Below are 18,620 nucleotides of genomic sequence, written 5' to 3' on the forward strand. Positions count from 1 at the left end.
CGAGCGGCCATGCAACGTCGCCAAAAGTGCCACTTTCAAACTTCGGCCTTGGATTGTATAATCGGGATAGCCAGCATCGCCTTCTCTGGCAGCTATCTGAATGGTATTTTCACTGGAATTGTGCGACGCAATGTTTGATGTGTGGCGCTGCATAACGTATGGCGATTATAAAGCAACAAAGCTTGACACCTATACGCAAGTGGAGTGAAATGAAATGAAATCACAGTGATCCGGGTCGTCATGATGCGAAGTTATCGTCAAAATTCAGTCTCAACGCAGTCTGAAGCAAAACTTCGCGCACTGATGTCGAGCGTACCGGCTAAGTTCGTTTCGTCGCTTACGGTTATCCTTTCGAAAAAAAGCAAAAATGTAAAGCCGACTCGCATGTTTGTTTCGTTTTGTTTTTTCTTTCTGGAGCCATATCGCCACCTCTAGGTACGTTTTACAGTAAAAAGCTACTTATACTTTCGCACTCCGTGTGAAAACTGTCCAACCTTACCTGCATGACCGTGGCCCATCCGCAAACAAGAAACGATCGTCGGCCTAAAACCACGACTTTGAAATAAAGTCAAGCTTCGAAGAAAGGAACGCACTGCAGCGGGTATGGAACCTGTGACCGGCGCTCTGAAAGTTCACACTCCAGCAACTGCGCTTGACGACATCGACAAAACAGGGTCGCTAAAAGTAGCAATGGCTCACGGAACACCAGTTGTGCTCTGTGCCAGAGTGCGTGAGACAATCCTAAATTTTACATGAGGTGATGAATCAATATGACAGAAAAAGGAGTTAACTGCAGCCCCCAGCAAGGGAAACAAGGCGGCCGGTAAGAATCACACCACCGATGATGAGATAACTTTCCAAAAACAGGCTCTTCGACCATTGAAGTCAATCGAATGAAGTTTCATAGCTACCCTTCAAGTGCATCGTTGCTTCACATCCGCAAATAATTCACCGCATATCTGCAAAGTCGAATGACAAATCTGTCACCGCTGCATCTCGCGGCCTAAATGCGAGAATCTCGCGAAAACTAAGTGCCTTCGGAACAGAGAATGTGCTTATCACAATCGCACGAAGAATATGCCAACCAAGTACAGGATACGATTCATCTATGAAACGCCAAAATGATAGCGACGTGAAGAATTGCTGTGGCGCATGAAACGTTCTAAAATTATGTTTGGCGCGCTTTTAATATGGCTAAAATAACTTTTCGAGTGCATTTGGCTGGCGGCACACAAATATCTCAGCCTCTCAAGGTCTGCAACGCACACGTCGGCGAGAAGAATTCCCAGCCTGCCTCGTGCATTCCTAGCATAGACAATGACTAGAAGGTTCCACGGAAAATAATAACCCCTGCAGTACAAAAGGCTTGCTACGGGTTTGTTTCCAATACCAAAGGACTCGCCCGCAAATAAGAAAGCAGAGCTTATGGAAATTGCTCGCAGGAACTGCTGGCTTCAAGAAAGCGCGTCAGCGCTTTTTATTTATTTCAGCGTCCAGGCCAACCAGATTATGCAGCGTTTTTACTCGAAGTTGATCGTCTCATCTAGATTCAAGCCCTCGGCGTAGCTCCAAGACGGTTTAAGCTGTCTACACTTAAGCACTTCGAGGAGCCACCCTTTAGGAACAAGGATACGTCCAACTTCTCAAAAGCTGCCCCAGCAATATCGTATTCGGTACACGCCAAAATGAACTCAGCGACGTATTCTCTAAAATAACAACGAGAGAAGAAGCCTACCCGCTACTACGAAACGATTAAAAAACATTCGCGAACATGAAGGAAAAGACGAAAAAAAAAAAAAAAGCGAGCGGGATCTCTTTCGTTGTTTTTTGGCATCCCGCTTACGGATTAAGAGAGCGGCGAAGGAAAGTTTGACTTGACTGCTTCCAGAGAAGAAGAAAAAAGAAAGAGAGAGAGAGAGGAGTGGGGCCCTCGGCCACGTCGTGGAACGAAAGACGGTGCGAAGAAACGGAAGGGGAATTTCCGGAAGTTATGCCACGAACGGGGTCTCGTTGGCTTCACCACGCCGAGGCAAAGAGCGGCCCTGCGAGAAGCGACCCGCTGCTGCGGCTTGAGCACATGTAGGCGACAGAGATTGGAGACCGCGCGTGATGGACGAGCTGCTCAGTGATGCGTGCCTCGTGCGACGGAGCCGCGGTCGGATTAAGCGCCGAGACCCCGAAGCGAGCGGATGGCGACGGCCGCGAGAGCAGCGATGTTTAAATTTAAACGCCCGTATCAACGACGCAAGCCACTTACCGCAACGGGATCCACGCCATCGCGAAGGGCCATCTCTCCCCCCTCTTTCCAGTCTTCGCTCGCGCTCCTCCAGACTCCCATAGAAGCTTTACACCACCGGGAAGAAGAGGCGCATTAGGAGAGAGCGTATCCATGGTTGAGCTCTGAGTGTAGTACGGGTTCACACGACCTTGATTGTTGGACGTCGAGGAGCGGAAAAGAAAGTGCGCTGTCACTGCGCTATCCATTGATAACGTCTGGCACTTTTGAAGAAGACAGCGGATGCGTAAACCAAGTCGTTGCCTAGCTTTTCGGCGGATTGCACGGGAGAGTCGAGCCGCATTCGCGGGCAGTGCAAATGAAGGAAACGCCGCTCCAGTAGTGCGTTCGAAACCATTTGTTGCTCTCTCGACACCACCATCGTGCGGAGTTCCGTCACCGCGGGCTTCGATGTTGGACGTCGCACGTCACCGAGGCTATGGCGTCTACAGTGCTCCCGGAAGATGCGTACGACCAGAGGTTGGTCGCACATAGCTGTCGCAGAGGTCGGCTTTGAAGATCTTGTTATTCAGTTTCTTGAACACTGGAGTAGCTTTCTAATCGGAATAGGGTTCCACAGCACTCGGGGGCCAACGTTTCTTCTCCTGCTGGTCCAAACGCGCGCTTGTGAGCTATGGAGTGGGATCTGCGCGCGGCGTTAGCTCCGGACGCCCGCCGTTTACACCCTGTGGGAGGCAATCCACGTTTTGGAGATGTCTCTTGGGCGCAGATCGGAGTCGGCGGGTTCCGGACTCGGCGGAAGACTTCGCTCCGCGGTCGTTCTTCCTCGGGGGTTTCGTGGGCCCGTGGCGGTTCGCGCGCTCCGCTAGTGTGGCAACTGGCGCGCCAGCGACAACGGGAGAAGGCTTTTGTGGGCTGCCCGTGCCGAAGGCGGCACAGCAAGCCACCCCGCAGATGCACGTATCCGAATTCGATATCACATGATCAATCATTTCGATTTTGGTGTGTGTGTGTGTGTGTGCGGCGGCCGTGGGTGGTGGGTGGGCGAGTTTTCTCCCGTCCGCTCGTAGCATCGACTAATCCCCTCTTCCCGGCGCTTGCTTTTTCGCGAGCTTTTCCTCTAACGATCCGATCGACCGAAAAGAAAAGAGACGAACGCGAAGGCGCGGCAGCGGCAAACAGCAACCCGAGGGGTTCCCGTTGGTTGGGGGTATACTGCCTGCGGATTGCGGGTGGTGTACCCGCGAGCGAAACAAAAAGAGAACAGTAATTTTGCCGCGCGACGTACACGTTGGGCCCGGCGCTCAGACCCCTGTTTGTATCTCGTTCTCTCATTGCAGACGCTCACAGACGCAATGAGAGGCCTGTGCTGCGATGCGCCGCTCCCGCCCTGTGAGTCGAAACGGAACGGGCTGTATACTCTCGAAACTCCCGAGAACCTTCCCCCTTCCTCGACCCTCAGTCCTGTCATACCCGAAAAGCCTTGAAAGGAACGCTCTGGGCGCGTCTGTATCTATACCACTACTGCACGGGCCCCCGCTTGATGTCTGGCCGATGGTGATTATGGCGTCAGCATGCGCGCAAACGCATGTTTTATTGGCCGGGGCCTCTTAGAGAGCGCAGTGGCAGAGAACGATGTCTTGCTTCTCCGTCCGTGAACGGCCCTCATAGCTGCGCGTTTCTAAGACTCCCGTTTTGTCCATAGTTTGGACCGACCCTAGTGACACCTCCATATTGCGGGTACCAGGCAGTCGGATCGCGGCTGGCTCGCAGTCGTAGCCGAGACGACCGGTACCGCCGGGCGTCCGCTCGACTATCCCGACTGCCTCGCGACTGGCACCCGACGACGGCGCTGTCGTACTGTGGTCACGTGACGAAGCTCACCCTCATAAACCCGTCCCTCACCCTCTCCCGTTCTCTATTTGCTTTCCAGAACTTCCTTCTCTCCCCTTCTCGAACGTGCAGACACCGCTCTGCCTGGACGTACGGACCAATCGGAAATCGTTTCCTCGAAACGGTTCGAGGCCTCCTATTGGTCCGTAACGTTGCCCGTGCCGACTCGAAGGGGGCGGAGCCTGTTGCAGTCTTGCTAGACCACGTGTTCGTATAGTCGGCAGCAGCAAGCAGCCGCCGTCGGCTGGTTCTGGTGCGAGAGGCGCTCGATAAGTTCCTCGGCATCGCACGGGCCGCCGAAAGGCGGCCTGCGAGTCCTTCTCACCCGATATCGGAACAACTTCTCCTTCCGCTATAGGAGTACTCAACCTCTCTCTCTCTCTCTCCGAGGAGAGTGAGGAGGCGAAAATCTTTCCCGGAACCCACAACACGCCGCCCGGCACTGACGCACTAACTCACACGGACGCGTACAAACACACAGACGCAGGAACAAAACGCAGACACACAGAGAGGCCCTTACACATCCACTGCCCCCCTCCGCCCCCCGGCTGCTACCCTCCATCCTGACAAACTTTGGCGCGCGGCGGCTCAGCACGGGCTCCCATGGATTTTTCGATCGCCGCCGAGAGTCTGTGTGCCGAGATCGATGATTTGCATTATTACGGGTCGATAGAAAATCGAACCGACTTAATTCTGTTTTTGCGCCCCCCTCCACCCCATCCCTCGGACCCCCCCCCCCCCCCCCTTTTTTTTTTTGCCTCTCACTCGTCTCTCGCACGTCAGTCGGCCTCGGGGTCCTCGCCTGCCACCCACTGTGCACGAAAAACGACGACGACGGGCCCGCATTGATCACCATTGGCGAAGCAAAGTGAAATAAAAAGTGCTGCACTGACGACACGCGCATACAAAAAAAAAAAAAAATTCGGGATAAGGGGCGAGAGCCTTGCAGGACATACGCAGACAAAAAGTACAAAGAAAAACGTACTGAGGGGTGGGGGAAGCGAGTTTCGAACGAGAAAAATGTGCGAGGACGCTTGATTAAAAGCTACTGCCGCGCTAGACAAAAGAGAGAAGGGGGGAAAAATAATGAAATACTTCGAAAGTATGGTGCGTATGTGTGTAAGTGTCTCTCTGTCTCTGAACGGGGCTTGGGGGCACACGGAAGGAGGGGGGGTCGAGGCGGTATCCCGAACTCGCTATCGCGTTTCGGATGTGCCGGTGGTGCAGCGCCTGACCGTGTTCTCCGCGTACAGGGCGGGTGTGCTGCCTCTGTTGCCGCTGGCTGCCACCGTCAGCGACGTTTTCGAGAGAGGCCACGGCGAGATATCGCGCCGCTCATTGGTCCGACCCCGTAGAAGCGGGCGTGTATGGCCTCCTAGAAGGTCCAGCCTTACTGCGGCACACAACAGTTTGGAGAGGGGAGGGCGGGGGGGGGGGGGGGGGCTATCACGTGTCCTCCTATCGGGCGTGACGCAGCACAAGTGTGTACAACCGCGGTAAAAGCGAGAGAAAGGCAAAGGAAAGGGATCCGGAGCGCGAGGATGCTGAAAAAAAAAATGCGTTACATGGCGCGTTTACCAACGAACTTGGCACGGGACGGGACAACCGTCCCTGCGAGGAGACAATACGGTCGCTGCGACGAAATGCAAGAGCGGCCTGTTTGTTCTGTTGCTTCGAAGCGAGATAGTTGGCTGCGAAGCGCAGCGGGCACCGTTCTGGGGTCTCGCTGTGGAACCCAAGCCTCGTTTCCGGTTCTGGCGCGCGCTTTGCGCTCGACGTGATCGGTTTGGGGAGGAAAAGTTGTAGAAGATGTACGTAGCGCGCATACGCGCCTGAGCGAAGTGTTTTCGCCACATCAGAGACGAACGCGTCTCTAGGCGCCGAGAGGCGGGAGAAAAATGACCGGTGCAATTAGGACATCCAGCGGACGACGTGTGGCAGTTTTCACCGGGGGCTTCTGTCTAACTTACGTCGAACTGTTCTCTTGTAGAACGACCACGATGCGGGCAGCACATTGATGCCAAGTTCTCAGCGACCCATTTGATCCGCTTTCTTTCTCTCTTTTTTTTTCAGTCCGATAAATACACACTTCTTTCTTGTCCATTGAACTATGCTCTCGAACGTGTTAAAGTTTCTTATGCATGTAGGGCAGCTTCTGAGACTAACCTATTTAGCACCTGAAAGTGCGGCCATTCAAGTCGTAAAAGGCTGCGACGTTATCGTCGCGTAGTCATTCGCAAATGACAAGTGATCTTTCTCCTGGTGAAACTTATGCCATATAATTCACAATTTTCGCCTTTAAACAAACTTTAGTGCTGTCCGTAATGTGTTGAAGCAAGCAGCCAGGAAGCACTTTGCAGTAATGGTGTATATTGTTGACGTTCCATACAGCGGTGACTTGCAGCATTGTTTAGCAGAAATTACGAATTCCTTTAGACGGGCATTGCAAACTACCACAAAATATCGAGTGAGTGCGCTCCCGATTTTGACAGAAAATCTCTACAGATGTGGGGAGTGCTGTGAATTCGACCATACAGCTGAGGCGCAGGTGAAAACAAAAATTGATGATAAGCTCTTTCCATGGCACAAAAACTGAACGCAGCATTGGAGGCACATGTTGTACGCTAAAGATCCCCCATTGTCCGCACATTTCTTTTTTTACCATTTAAAGCCTTCAAAAACGCTTCAAAGTCGCCTGTGTCTCCCGAGCCCCCCTCCCCTCCCCCTTTTTTTTTTTCACGTCTGTGTCCTATATTGAACTTTTTAATTTGGTAATTTGAATCGACTGATTCACTAGCTGCATCTGTGACGTTGACGTGTCGTTACTGCCTTCATATAGAGGAGCGGCCGGATGTTCTGTTAACAATTGCTGGCGAAATAGTACTTAGATGGCAGGAGCGGGTGCAAATTCGATCTTTCGAGCTTGCTTCAAGGCAATCACTCTAATCGTACTCAACCGTATTTTTGATCCAATTCGTTCTGCGCTACTGTCCTTTTTATCTGTGGGGCCTGTGTAGAAGTTCTGTGATATAATGACAGCCACTTTCAGAGCGCACATTGGCGCACAGACTGCGCACTACACTTCACATGCAATCGCGCAGATCTATGTGGATGTCTACAATAGAACAAAAATAACTCTGCAGGTTGTTGTAGGTACGTGTGAGCGTCATTCTTCGCATGCTGGTACACCATGCGGCGGTTTGCGGTATTCAGCGATGAAACGATTAACTTGCTTCAAGCAATGTGGCTAACACGTTCTTTGTAAAACTGTTTGCTTGTTTCCTCGGGGCTTGAAAAATAACTTTTTGGAAATCTTTCCCGTACTCTGCCTGACGCCTTAGGCTTTGACGTATGCCGTCTAAGTCTTGGGAATGGCGTTTGCATTTCCAGGTGGTTGTGGAACAGGTGGCTGTGGTAGTAACATAGAGATATGCAAATAAAAGGGAAGGCACGGATGTTGATAGGACTTAGTACCCGGTTTGTTACTTCACTCTGGTTGGCAAGAAGATAAATATCAACTATGATAGCGCGAGGAAGTAGCAGGGTTACAGTTTCACTAGACAGATACGGGTGCAACTTTGTCTCATGGGAACGGCACAATAAAAATGACTAGAATTTTAGGAGGCAGTGTTGAAAGCGCATTTAAAGCCGCGTTCATCGGGAACGTTAAGATAGTGATCACTAGATGCGCTCCCTCTGACACGCCTTGACAACTTTCGGTCAAAGCATTGCGGATTAGCTAGCCTTCTCACCAAGCTATAGTTCGCGCAATTATAGTCCGCCTCTTAGAATTCACTACGAATCTGCGTCAGAATATGTCGAATTGTGCATTTTGCTGGGACCATTCCTGACATCGATTTGTTGCCGTCTTCGTTCGTTCCTCGCACTCTCACTATAATTAAATTATCACCTAGTCTATTACGCCGCACGTTTCGTAGGAGCATCAATATAGAGTTTAAGCTTGTCGGTACACTTTCTATCCTTTTTTTTTCTTTTTTTAACGGATTACCGAGCTATGGGAGCCGGGAACTTAGGTCGCAGTGTTACTAGCAACATTTTGTGAAGTTGTGTCTAATTGCCACAAGTTTGAAAATTTGTTGTATTGCGTCGGTGCTTTTCCCGAAGGAAAATAATAATAAAAAAAGGATTTCATGTTACCAGTTGCGTCACTGCTAACGCTTGGCATCAGAATGTAAGTAGAATAAAATAGGCAACGGCAGTGTTAGTTTCATGTGCTTTCTGGTTAATCCCTGTGTCACGAGATGCCAGTACAAGCGTTGTTGATGTTGTCGTACACCTCTCCAATAACCCGGTGTTCCGAAAACTCTGATGTCGAATCTCACCGGCGCGTCGTCTACAAAAATCATCCGTACAATTGGCATAATTATCGCAAAAAGCTGTTTAATCTGCGTAACATTCAGCTTGGGCGGAGTTGTTTTTTTTTCTTTCGCGAGCCTCTTTCTAACTTGGCAACTCTTTCTAACAAGCAACTTGCCTAAGCAAGGAAGCTGACACTGAGTTTTCAGAACACCCATGCCCCGTAGGAAAGTGAGAATAACCTGCCCGACACTTCGTCTCAAAGTCTGGCGTCTTCTTCCGGAAACGCGGATTGCTGAAAACACGCTGGAACTTTCGCGAGCAGCCAGGGGCCGTCTCTCTCTTGCAGCTCCAACGCGGTCACCGGTATTCCTAATTCAGCAGGCGCTCGCACTCGAAACTTTGCAACCGGCAACAGTTTTCGGAGGGGCCCCCGTTTGAAAAACCTGCTCGCGTTCGGCGTCACGCAGATGCTGCGCTGCCAGTACTGGCTGCGATGCGGCCGCGTACGTATTCCCGCGTCGCTCGCGATGCGATGGCCTTTTGATGGGCCCGAAGAACCGTGCGCTTCTGGTGTGGGAGAGAGAGCGGGCAAGAGCGATGGAACTGGAGGGGGGCACGTCAGACCCAATAGCGGTCTCGTCTACACGAAAGCTGTGCCAAAAACCAGAGAGAGAAACTAAACAAAGAGACGACAGAGTAGAAGAGGCACGGACAGAAAGATCAACGTGTCACTATACGGAGTTTCCGAGGGCGCAGAGGAGCAAGCACGGAGGGGGTGGCAAAAGAGCGCTGGGCCAAACGCGTCGCCGCTATTTGCCTAAAAGCCTTTTAATGCAGCGCTGGCTGCGAACGTTGCCGAGGCGCGCGCGTGCGGCAAATTTGTTTCCATTTGGATTCCCCGCCAGGCAGCGCGCGTTTGCTCAAAGACGAACGACAACTACGCTTCGCGGACGCGAGAATCGCGCCCTCTCCGCGTTTCGCCCTCGTCCGGAGCCCGCAGCTAGTTAAGTGTTTCTCTCCGTGGTTCTACGTCGTGTCTTCGCCAACAACGGCGACACTCCACACGAACGAGACCCTGATGTTGGCTGCCGAGAAGGGACGTCGAAACGACGTGGACACGTAACGAGCGTGGCGCGAGCTTTGCGCGGTTCTCCGACGTCACGTGAACTGAGGGGGGGCAGGCGGATGAGACGTGTCCCTTTCGGTGTACCTTTGTAGCGCTGGTTGGGTGAGTGGAAAGGGGGGTGAGGGGGGAGGGGAAGTTCCTTTTCCTACCGTCGCCTTCACTTCAGCGGAGACCTTGAGGGACCGTGAAGGGAGACCAGCACGGCGTTCTCGTAATTAGATTCTCACGCCGCTGACTCGTACATGCGAGGCGAAGCCATGGCGGCCGCTATCTAACGGGGTGGCTTCGTTCGCGTCACCTCGAACGAGGTGGCATGGTTTCCCAAAGCGCCGACGATGGTGTGCGGTGTGCCAAATTGGATTATTAATTAGCGTAAGTGGTGCGAGGCCTTTTGCGGAGCTTTGCCGAAGAGTATGCACACTATCCGAGCGACACGGTATACCGCGTTGTCGCACGCGCGCGCTACGCGCGCGGCATGATGCTATGATGTCCCGAGGTGACTGTTCGTTCGGCGCGTGGTTGACTGGCTTGGTGGGGGCTCGGTGAGGGGCTAGCGAAGAAGTGCGGAGCGGGTCGTGTTTCGCGGCGCCACCCTGAGGCAGCTCTGGCGGTGAGGGCAGAGAAGCTCTCTCTCGAAGGGAGGATTCTGGTCTTCTTCATGAAAGAGTATCTTTCTTTTTGGCCCCGCGTGAAATGAAGTTGCGCGCGTGGTTTGTTGGGCATCACCTGGAGCGGAAAACACGTCGGCTGTGAGCGCATGCGAGGTGCGTTCACCGCTTTACCCAGGCAGTGAAAGAAAGAGAATGAAGGGTTCAGAGAGATGAATACATGACGCATGCGTACAATTAATTCCCTGTCTTCTCGTTTATTTTCTTTGTCTTCGATATAATAGTTCTGTAGTGTCCTTGTTGCCGGGCTTCTACTTGACGATGCGCCAATTGCATAGTTCAAATCTGCTATCTGTTGCTAACCGTTCGATCAATGACGGATCGCCAACAACGCTTAACATGTTCCATTTGCGCTGCACGCGCGCATGGTTAGATTGGACAACCAAATCCGCCTGCATCAAATTTGAATGAGCGAGTACTGCAGCTACGCTGAAACGCCAGCAAAAAAAAAAAAAAATAATGTTGGCGGGAAACACTTTTGAACGCAAGTTTAAAGACAGACTTGATATCCATTCATAAGAACACGTGAGGTGCAGAACGGCAGTTTTTTGCCTGCGTGTAAAGCGATACCGTCCTCTTCACACCTGCTTCCACCTCCTAATTCGTTCCAGCGAGCTAAAAAAGAGCGAACGAACGTTAAAAAGAGAGCTACGCACACTTTGTCTCTCGATAAGCTCTCGCAGCTGCCGGCCCCTTAACGACAGTCTGAGAAATGTTCGTTTTGCTTTTTTTTTCACTCTGGTTTGGTAATTTAGTCGCCTGTCTTAATTGCTGCGTACACAGGCACCGGGAGAGGCCGTTCTCGAGCGGATCATTACTGTCTTCATTAATTTATCTTGGAGGGGGTACGGATCCGGCGTTTCGTCCTTTGTCAACTGAAATCAGCGGCACCGGTGTGCCCCGCTCGGTGGCTTGGCTTGGCTGCGGCCCCGGTTAATCACCTTCGGACGTTCGAACCCATGGTAGGAGGCATTGTATTCCGCAATATGAAGGCAGCGACATAGGCACGTCTCCCGAACGTCATAATTACAGGAAGGACGACGGCGCGAACAAAAATACAAAGAAAAAAATAAGTGAGAGATAAAAGCAAGCTTGAAACTGGTTTTATGCGAGAGCAACGCTTTCGTGGTTACATGTTTTGATTTTCGTGACTTACGAGCGGTGCCAGTTTTCTTTTTTTATTTTGCGGCTACCGCTAATGAAAGAAATTTCAGGGGAGAACGGTGTCGCAACGATTTCACGGCCGTACTTCTACCGCTTCATCATGACATTCATTAGAGTCATCATTGTCATCATTATATCAGTTGTAGTCAGTCCAACTTGCGTCCACTGCGAGACGAAGGTCTCTCCCATCGACTTCCAATTACCTCTGTCACGCTCAACCAGCTCCATTTTATCCTGAAAGTTTCCTAATCTCAGTCACACCACCTTCTACTTTGCGTTTCGTTTCTCTTCCCTCGGCACCTACTCTGTCGCTCTAACAGACCAACGGTTATCTGATCTACGCATGACATGCTTTTTCCCTCTAAATGTCAACTAGAATATCGAACCGTAATTAGTCCGGTTAACACAAACAAAGACAACAACAAAAATTGGAGGACGCTTAAGCTTCGCCTTTAAGAGTGGAACGCGATAGCATTCAAAGATTCCTGAATACTTGTCAGGCTTCCCGGCAACTGCAGCTTTCTTTTTTCGCCACCTTCGCCTCTGCACGCCGCTGCCGTTTTACGCTGCCGAGGAAGCGAGTGCCATCTGGATGGCGTTTGCTCGAGTAGCCTACCCGGGCACGCCGCTGTATGAATGGTAGAAATGCTGGAAAAGGGGTTTGTGTTTGAGTTTCATCGTAACAGAATTATGTTTTCTCGTATATTCAAATTACAATCCGACGCTATCATGTCTTTAGGTTGTGGTTGAGTCGTACTTTACGATTTTTTCTGACGGATTTTACTTTGTGAACTTCAATTAGCTCCCTAACGCCTCTGCGCCATGCGGAAGGCCTGCGTGGTCAGGGTAGTTCGCGATGATTTTCTCCGCCACGGACGCCGGCGCACACGCCGACGCCGGATTTTCTGCGACACGGAGCCCTTAACGCTTTCGCGTTGAAATAAAGTAATCGTAGAGAGGGCATACCTGTGGTCGGCTTCGAGACCGGTCTGGTCACTGCGCTGGCCACCGCCGCGGTCTGACGACGCTCGCCCCCTCTTTCCTCAGATCCGCTCGACTGAGAACGCTCCCTTGGGGGCGTTCGGGAGGAATTCGCAATTGCGTTAGAGCGCCCTGCGGGAGACACTCGTTAGCCGGCTGAACGACGCTCACGGCACGCCGACCTGCGGCCAATGTCAACCGAAAAACACCGCGACGTGACTTCCTGTCCATAGCGCTTAACTGTCGTCTTGTATTTTTCTTTCTTCTCTTCGTCTTCTTTTTACGGTTTCGGTATCACTGCCAGCCAGCCGATGTCATTTTCTTCCCTCTATATTTCATAGACTTTTTAGAGCTATGTTTCCGCAATGTTTTAAGCGAGGGCGATGCTGTTTGCAGTTCGTGTTTACTAGTAGGGGGCGTGGGAATTTTTCTCTATTTGTTTTTCTCTGCACCACGTGACCGGAAAAGTTGGCGGACGGTATATATGCGTTGAGGAGCAATGAGATGGTGGCGTTGCGTCTGCGCAACAGAAGAAAACTGTTCATTCTGCCTGCACTTTAGAACCACATTTATGCCTTTCGCCTAGTATACTTGACTGAAGGGGAAATTAAAGCGATTACCGGAACGTTTCCAGAAACCCAAGCGACAGCACATTCATTTCAATAAGGATGCAGATAATCTATATAGGGACAGGTCAAGGTCATGGCTGCACATGTTTTAACTCTTCAGAGGGATGACATTTTGATGTTTTGAGTGGTGCATTTGCGAGAAAAAAGGGAGAGCGATAAAGTCAGACGACATTCTTTTTTCACGATCAAGCTACGTGAATCCAATTGAATGTAGAGGACCCTCATCAAGCTCTGATTGATGAGGGTCCTATGACCAACCGGAGCTAATTAGAATATGCTCAGTTTGAACAGTCGCTCAGAGAACATAGATCTTAATGTGAGAACATAGAACATAATGTGACTTCCGCAACGTAACAATATCTGCGTGCGCTGACGTCGGTTCTGTTGTGGCTGTTTGGCAGGAAGTAGATAAGTGACCTGACCACAAAGCACATCCTACCTAAAAAGAAACTGAAAAAGAAAAAGAAATGACTAGACAAAGAATACACGTCGAATGGTACATATTTTGAGGCAACAACAACAACAAAGACGAATTGTGGCACCATCGTTCGCGTTTTTTACTGCGCGGAAGTCAAGGGATAAACACACAAAAAGTGTACGTTTCCTATAATTGCTGAGAAAGAGGAACTAATTAGAGGAAAGTGATAGGCTGGCTGAAAAGACTCAAATGTCGGACGTCACCAGAAAAAGCGTGCAGACAACGAAACGCCTGAGTGCCTTTAAAGCGTGCTTCACTGCACTGTGGGTTTTTGTGTGACGAAGCCAAACACAACATGGGTGGTGAAAGAGGAGTGATGCTGGGGTCCCGCGAGCGTGTCTGAACCTCTGAACTCTGTCGACCCCGCGGTTTGCACACTCAGAAATATATTCTAAAGCTCGATTACAGCAACGGCTCACGTGTAGAAAAATGGCGTACGCCGAAGGAAAAACATGTGTTTCTTGCTCATCTGAAGGCCATGCTCAGATCGTTCCGTCGTGCCAGTGAAGGCTCGGCCATCGCGGAAGACGCATCAAACGAGCTCTTTTTTTTTCGAACGCAGTGTCGTGGGATGGTTTACCGTGTGGGTAAAAGAGGGCCGGATACGCGTATCGCGATAGAGGCAATGCATATCGTTCTCGAGGTTGCCGTAAGAACCTGCGTCATGTACGTGCTTTGACGCTACCTTCTCCACAGCTGCTTCTGCTTCGATTTTCTTCTTTGATACCGGGGGTGGAAAAGGGGGGGGGGGGGGGTTAGGGGTCGGTGTATAGGTGATGGGGCTTGAGGACGCAGAGCGTTGCAGTCGACACCGCATCACATTTGCTCGAGATATATCTCGGAACGCAGACCCATCAGGAAGATGAACTGGCACGCACGTTCCTCTTTTCTTGTAGCGTGTTCGATGCCGGCCACCGGGCTACAACAGCCTTCAGAACGGCGAACTGCGCCAACAGTGGATGCACAATGCTGCAAAGAGGGTCGAGATGGAAGCCGGATGGTCGCGCGCAAGGATGATCCGGGGATTTACCGCTGGACGCCCAAGCGTGGCCTTATATGCAAATATGTCTATATAGATATAGAAAAAAAAGAAGGAGAAAAAGAAGTGACGTCGGTTGAATGAATGCTTTCACAGCGAATTCTTTTCTTTCGTGTTTCTCAACCTCAGAGCCGAGCACAAGAGCTCTGGTAGACGTTTCTATATGCCAGGCGTGTAAGCATGCTTGGTTCCCTTTGCTTTGCTTTTCTGTGGTATTTTCAACATTTTTGTTTCTCTAGGTCCCGGTCTTGGGAGTTGGTCAGGGTGGGAAGGTGCAGATTACATCCTCACCGCGCATTGTGGGATAAGCTAGACGAGTCGTGACAACATGGCAGAACATTGCGTGTGCGGAATCAAAAGCGTCTTTTTTTTTTTTTTTGCTCATCGCTGTAAATTCGAAAGAGCTCTGGACCATATTGCTTTATACGCATTCTTTTGCTCATCTCGGGTTTTGCAATGCTTTTTCTCTAATGTTTGCTTTTTGTTGTCAGCCGCGGAAATCTCTTGTTATTCTGTGCATTCGGTGCCACGGCTATGTCGCAGCGAACGAAGAGCTGGAGAAAAGAACACGCATTCGGAATTTTGATTCATTCTGCTTTCGCAGGAATGTGACGTAGATTTGTCGGCTACGTCACCTTTGCGGGCGCCATCACAGCACGTCTAGAGTGGAAGGGATAGCAGGAACATTTTCAATAGCAAATAATATGCGTATTTTTTTCCCGCCCATAGTTTTATATATACAGGGTGTCCCAACTATCATGTTCGCCATTTAGAAAAAGAAAAAAAAATTGATCCTTTTTACTCGTACAAACCATCTACATAATGTTCAGTCTAGCTCAGCATCCGCCAATACCTTTTTGTTGGTGAAATTCAATTATTTAATTATGATTACTAATCTAACCGCTGGACTACAATTCTAATTGTCAGAGTGTCAAGAAATTGTAGACGTAAGAAACACCGAATTGGAACGTTTTCAGCAGTGTGCTGTGTACGAGTGTACGAGTAAGTAGGGTCTATAAAACACGAATACGCAGCCACACGGCGCCAGAAAGCAGCGCCCTCAATCGGGGCTACACGACTTATTTATTTTATTGGGACAGCAAGGACCCCTGATTTAATGTGGGCCAAATTGATATTCGGGTATACAGTGGAATCTCGTTGATACGATATTCACGGGAACCGGAAAATGAAGCGTATCATCCGAAAGTCGTATAATCCGACGTATTATCCAACCAAATGGCATTATCTGGAAAAGAGATTTTAAAAACGTATTATCTTGAACGTATTATGCAGAATCGTATCAACGAGATTCCACTGTAATTTGTGTTGTACGCAATTTCGGTCGAATTCGAGAAATATGAATACTGGTGAAGGTATTTAAACCTGGATAGATATCCTAATAACGCATAGATTGACAGATGTGTTAAAGAGCAATCAAAAAATGCTCGTTCATCGCGGGAACGCGCCACACATCGCCCATTTTTTTTCCTCTCGAACGAGACAGACATGCACGTAGCCCTCGTAAGGGAAATCAAACGGCGGGTGAGACACGCTTTCTTTTGCGGACAGGTGCGACGTCTCCCACGAAATGCACGGTCCCCCGTGGCACGATCACAAAGGAATGGTTTCGACAGCCAGTGACGCCTACTAAAGTGATGCCCCCGTTGTTTCATATATCTATATTTTTTTTATCTGCATCTGCTTCGAACGTGGTGTGACAGACAACTGACGAGAGTGCTTTTTTTTTTTTTTCTGCGAACGCGTGAAGGCGTCAGTCACGCGAGATTTGCAGACCAGCCGCTGTGTTTTTTTTTTGTGTGTGTGTTTCTTTTTACAGTTTGTTCCGTGAATTGAGTAGCTTCGTTGGTCCTCTAGGAGCTAGTCGCTCCACTCTGCTTTTTAAAGCACGACATAACCTGCACGTGCTTAGAGAAAGCAGGAATATGCTAAACCTATGGTGCGAGATGTTCTGTTCTTAGAAGAGAAATATAGTGCGATCTTAGAGCAGGCGTGCTGTCTGTAAAGAGCCTTTTCTTTTCCTTGTCTTGTGAAAATCGCGACTAATTCAATTTTATTCAAAAATTCGTCGCAATATGTTCTTCTTGATACTTTCGGAAGTACAAAGATCTCATGAAATGAAAACCTTGCGCTGAATTATTTGTGCAGTAAGCAGTGCCTTGTGTTCACTGATTTATAGAAAGTACGATAGGCGCTGTGTTCTGATTACCACATTTTGATCAGTGACGCGAATGAATAAATGAATAAATTAATATAATTTGAAGTCAGTGAAAAGGAAGGCAAAGTCTGATGAATGAGCTTCACTTCTTTGTTTAAAATAAGCAGTGTGACGACTGTTGCGTTGAGAAAAATCATTGCAGCGTCATTTTCTGTATTTATACTCCTCGTGGCCTCTTCAGCTGGTGCCTACACTTCGGACCGCCCTTAACCTAACTTAATGACGCCTACTCCAACTCGATAACTAATAAAAAAACATTAAGCATTTCAAAGTACCATATACATGTTCAAGTTCTAATAGGGAAGTCTTTTGTTTGCTACTTTCGTCATAGAAATCAGTGGTTTTGACACATTACTCAGCGCTGCACACTTAACGATCAGCGGCAAATATACGTTCAGGGTATTACTAAAGCAAGTTTTGTGTCTGCCTCGCCTGCGTCAAGCGCAGTGTCCGACCTACGATATAACATTAAGCTCGTGCTTTGCTTAAGCTTTGCTTTTAGAATGTGTGCGCCCGACTGATATCGTTATGGGACAATGTAATCTGCTTTTCCGTCTTGGAAGTGTTTTGACAAAAACGATACGAAACAAACCATCGCTAGTAATGTTTCCCAGAAGTGGTTCGCCATGCGTTGCATATTATTAGCTAGTTGATGTCTTGATTCACATGGTTTGCAACAATTTCCAGCAAATAGAACTACTGTTTGTTTACAGTCTCTTGAAGAACGCAATATCTGCGTCGTCGTATTTATGAAAATCATGGCAGCATCGTATATTAGAAATTTTGCGCAGAAATGTTTTTTTTTGCTCTTTTACATGCTTGCTTCGCATGCTTGCACTGCCCGCTGGTGTCCTCTCCAGTAGATGTTGTACTAGTCGTAGCGGCTGAAACGTGATGCCTGTCAGGTGCACGCTAGCATGTTCATGTAGCACGAAATGGCGTTGCCCGTGCAAGTGTTCTTTCTGTGTCTCTAGGTACTGTAATTTCCTTACGATTAACCATACGCGCATTCATCGCTACACTATTCCATTTCGACACATTCCCGTGCTAACTTAAACAGCGATTGAACGCCTAAGACTACTAAACCGCCGTGGGATTCAATTGGAAATCTGCTCTCGTATAAGTGTATCGTGGTACAGCAGCACAGCTTACCGCTGCAGTCCGCTTACTGTCCCGCCAAACTAGCTGAGCACCTTGCCGATAGCTGCCTGAATCGCGACTGCAATGTCCACAGTGTCTCTGTGCCGCTGTAGCTTTACAGTTTTATATAGCTTTGTCCCTGAACGGAGCGAAATGAAAGCGATGGACAGAAAAGTGAGATAACAATTAATTTCATAACTTTCAATTCTGCTGGTTTTTACTTATTAGTTTGCGAACTCTTTTTTTGACGTTGTAACTCCCTTCTGTCCATACCGTTCTTTCCGCGCTGCTCATAGCGAAGCAGAACCTATACATCTCGCTGCTTTCGCTTCTGCACTCGTGCGGTGCTAGAAGCTGTTTCATAATCACCTTTCGCTGCAGTGGAAGCTAGATGGCGTGGTTTGGTGCTCGAGACAGCGTGTAAGACTGGTGCCCGAGCTTGCACTCTCGACAGCGAAGGAGGACACTGTCGCATGTACACGTTGCCTTGGGACACGCGCATTCACACGATCCGGCTCCTGATTGGCTAATGTTTAAAAAATGAAATTGTGGTGTTTTACGTGCCAGAACCACGACCTGGTTATGAGGCACGCCGTGGTGGGGGACTCCGGTATAATTTGGACCACCTGGGGTTCTTTAATGTGCACCTATATCTAAGCACACGGGTGTTTTGGCACGTTAAACCCCAGAAAGAAGAAGAAGAAGAAGAA

General features: G+C 49.4%; 1 protein-coding gene across 2 annotated transcripts in view; it reads left to right on the forward strand.

Annotated features, from left to right (window-relative positions):
• Positions 1 to 18,620, forward strand: part of LOC119432998 (homeobox protein onecut) — a 161,321-nt gene that overhangs the window by 130,665 nt on the left and 12,036 nt on the right. The window lies entirely within an intron of this gene.

The sequence above is a fragment of the Dermacentor silvarum genome, chromosome 11 (genome assembly GCF_013339745.2).
Source record: "Dermacentor silvarum isolate Dsil-2018 chromosome 11, BIME_Dsil_1.4, whole genome shotgun sequence".
In the NCBI taxonomy this organism is placed as follows: domain Eukaryota; kingdom Metazoa; phylum Arthropoda; class Arachnida; order Ixodida; family Ixodidae; genus Dermacentor; species Dermacentor silvarum.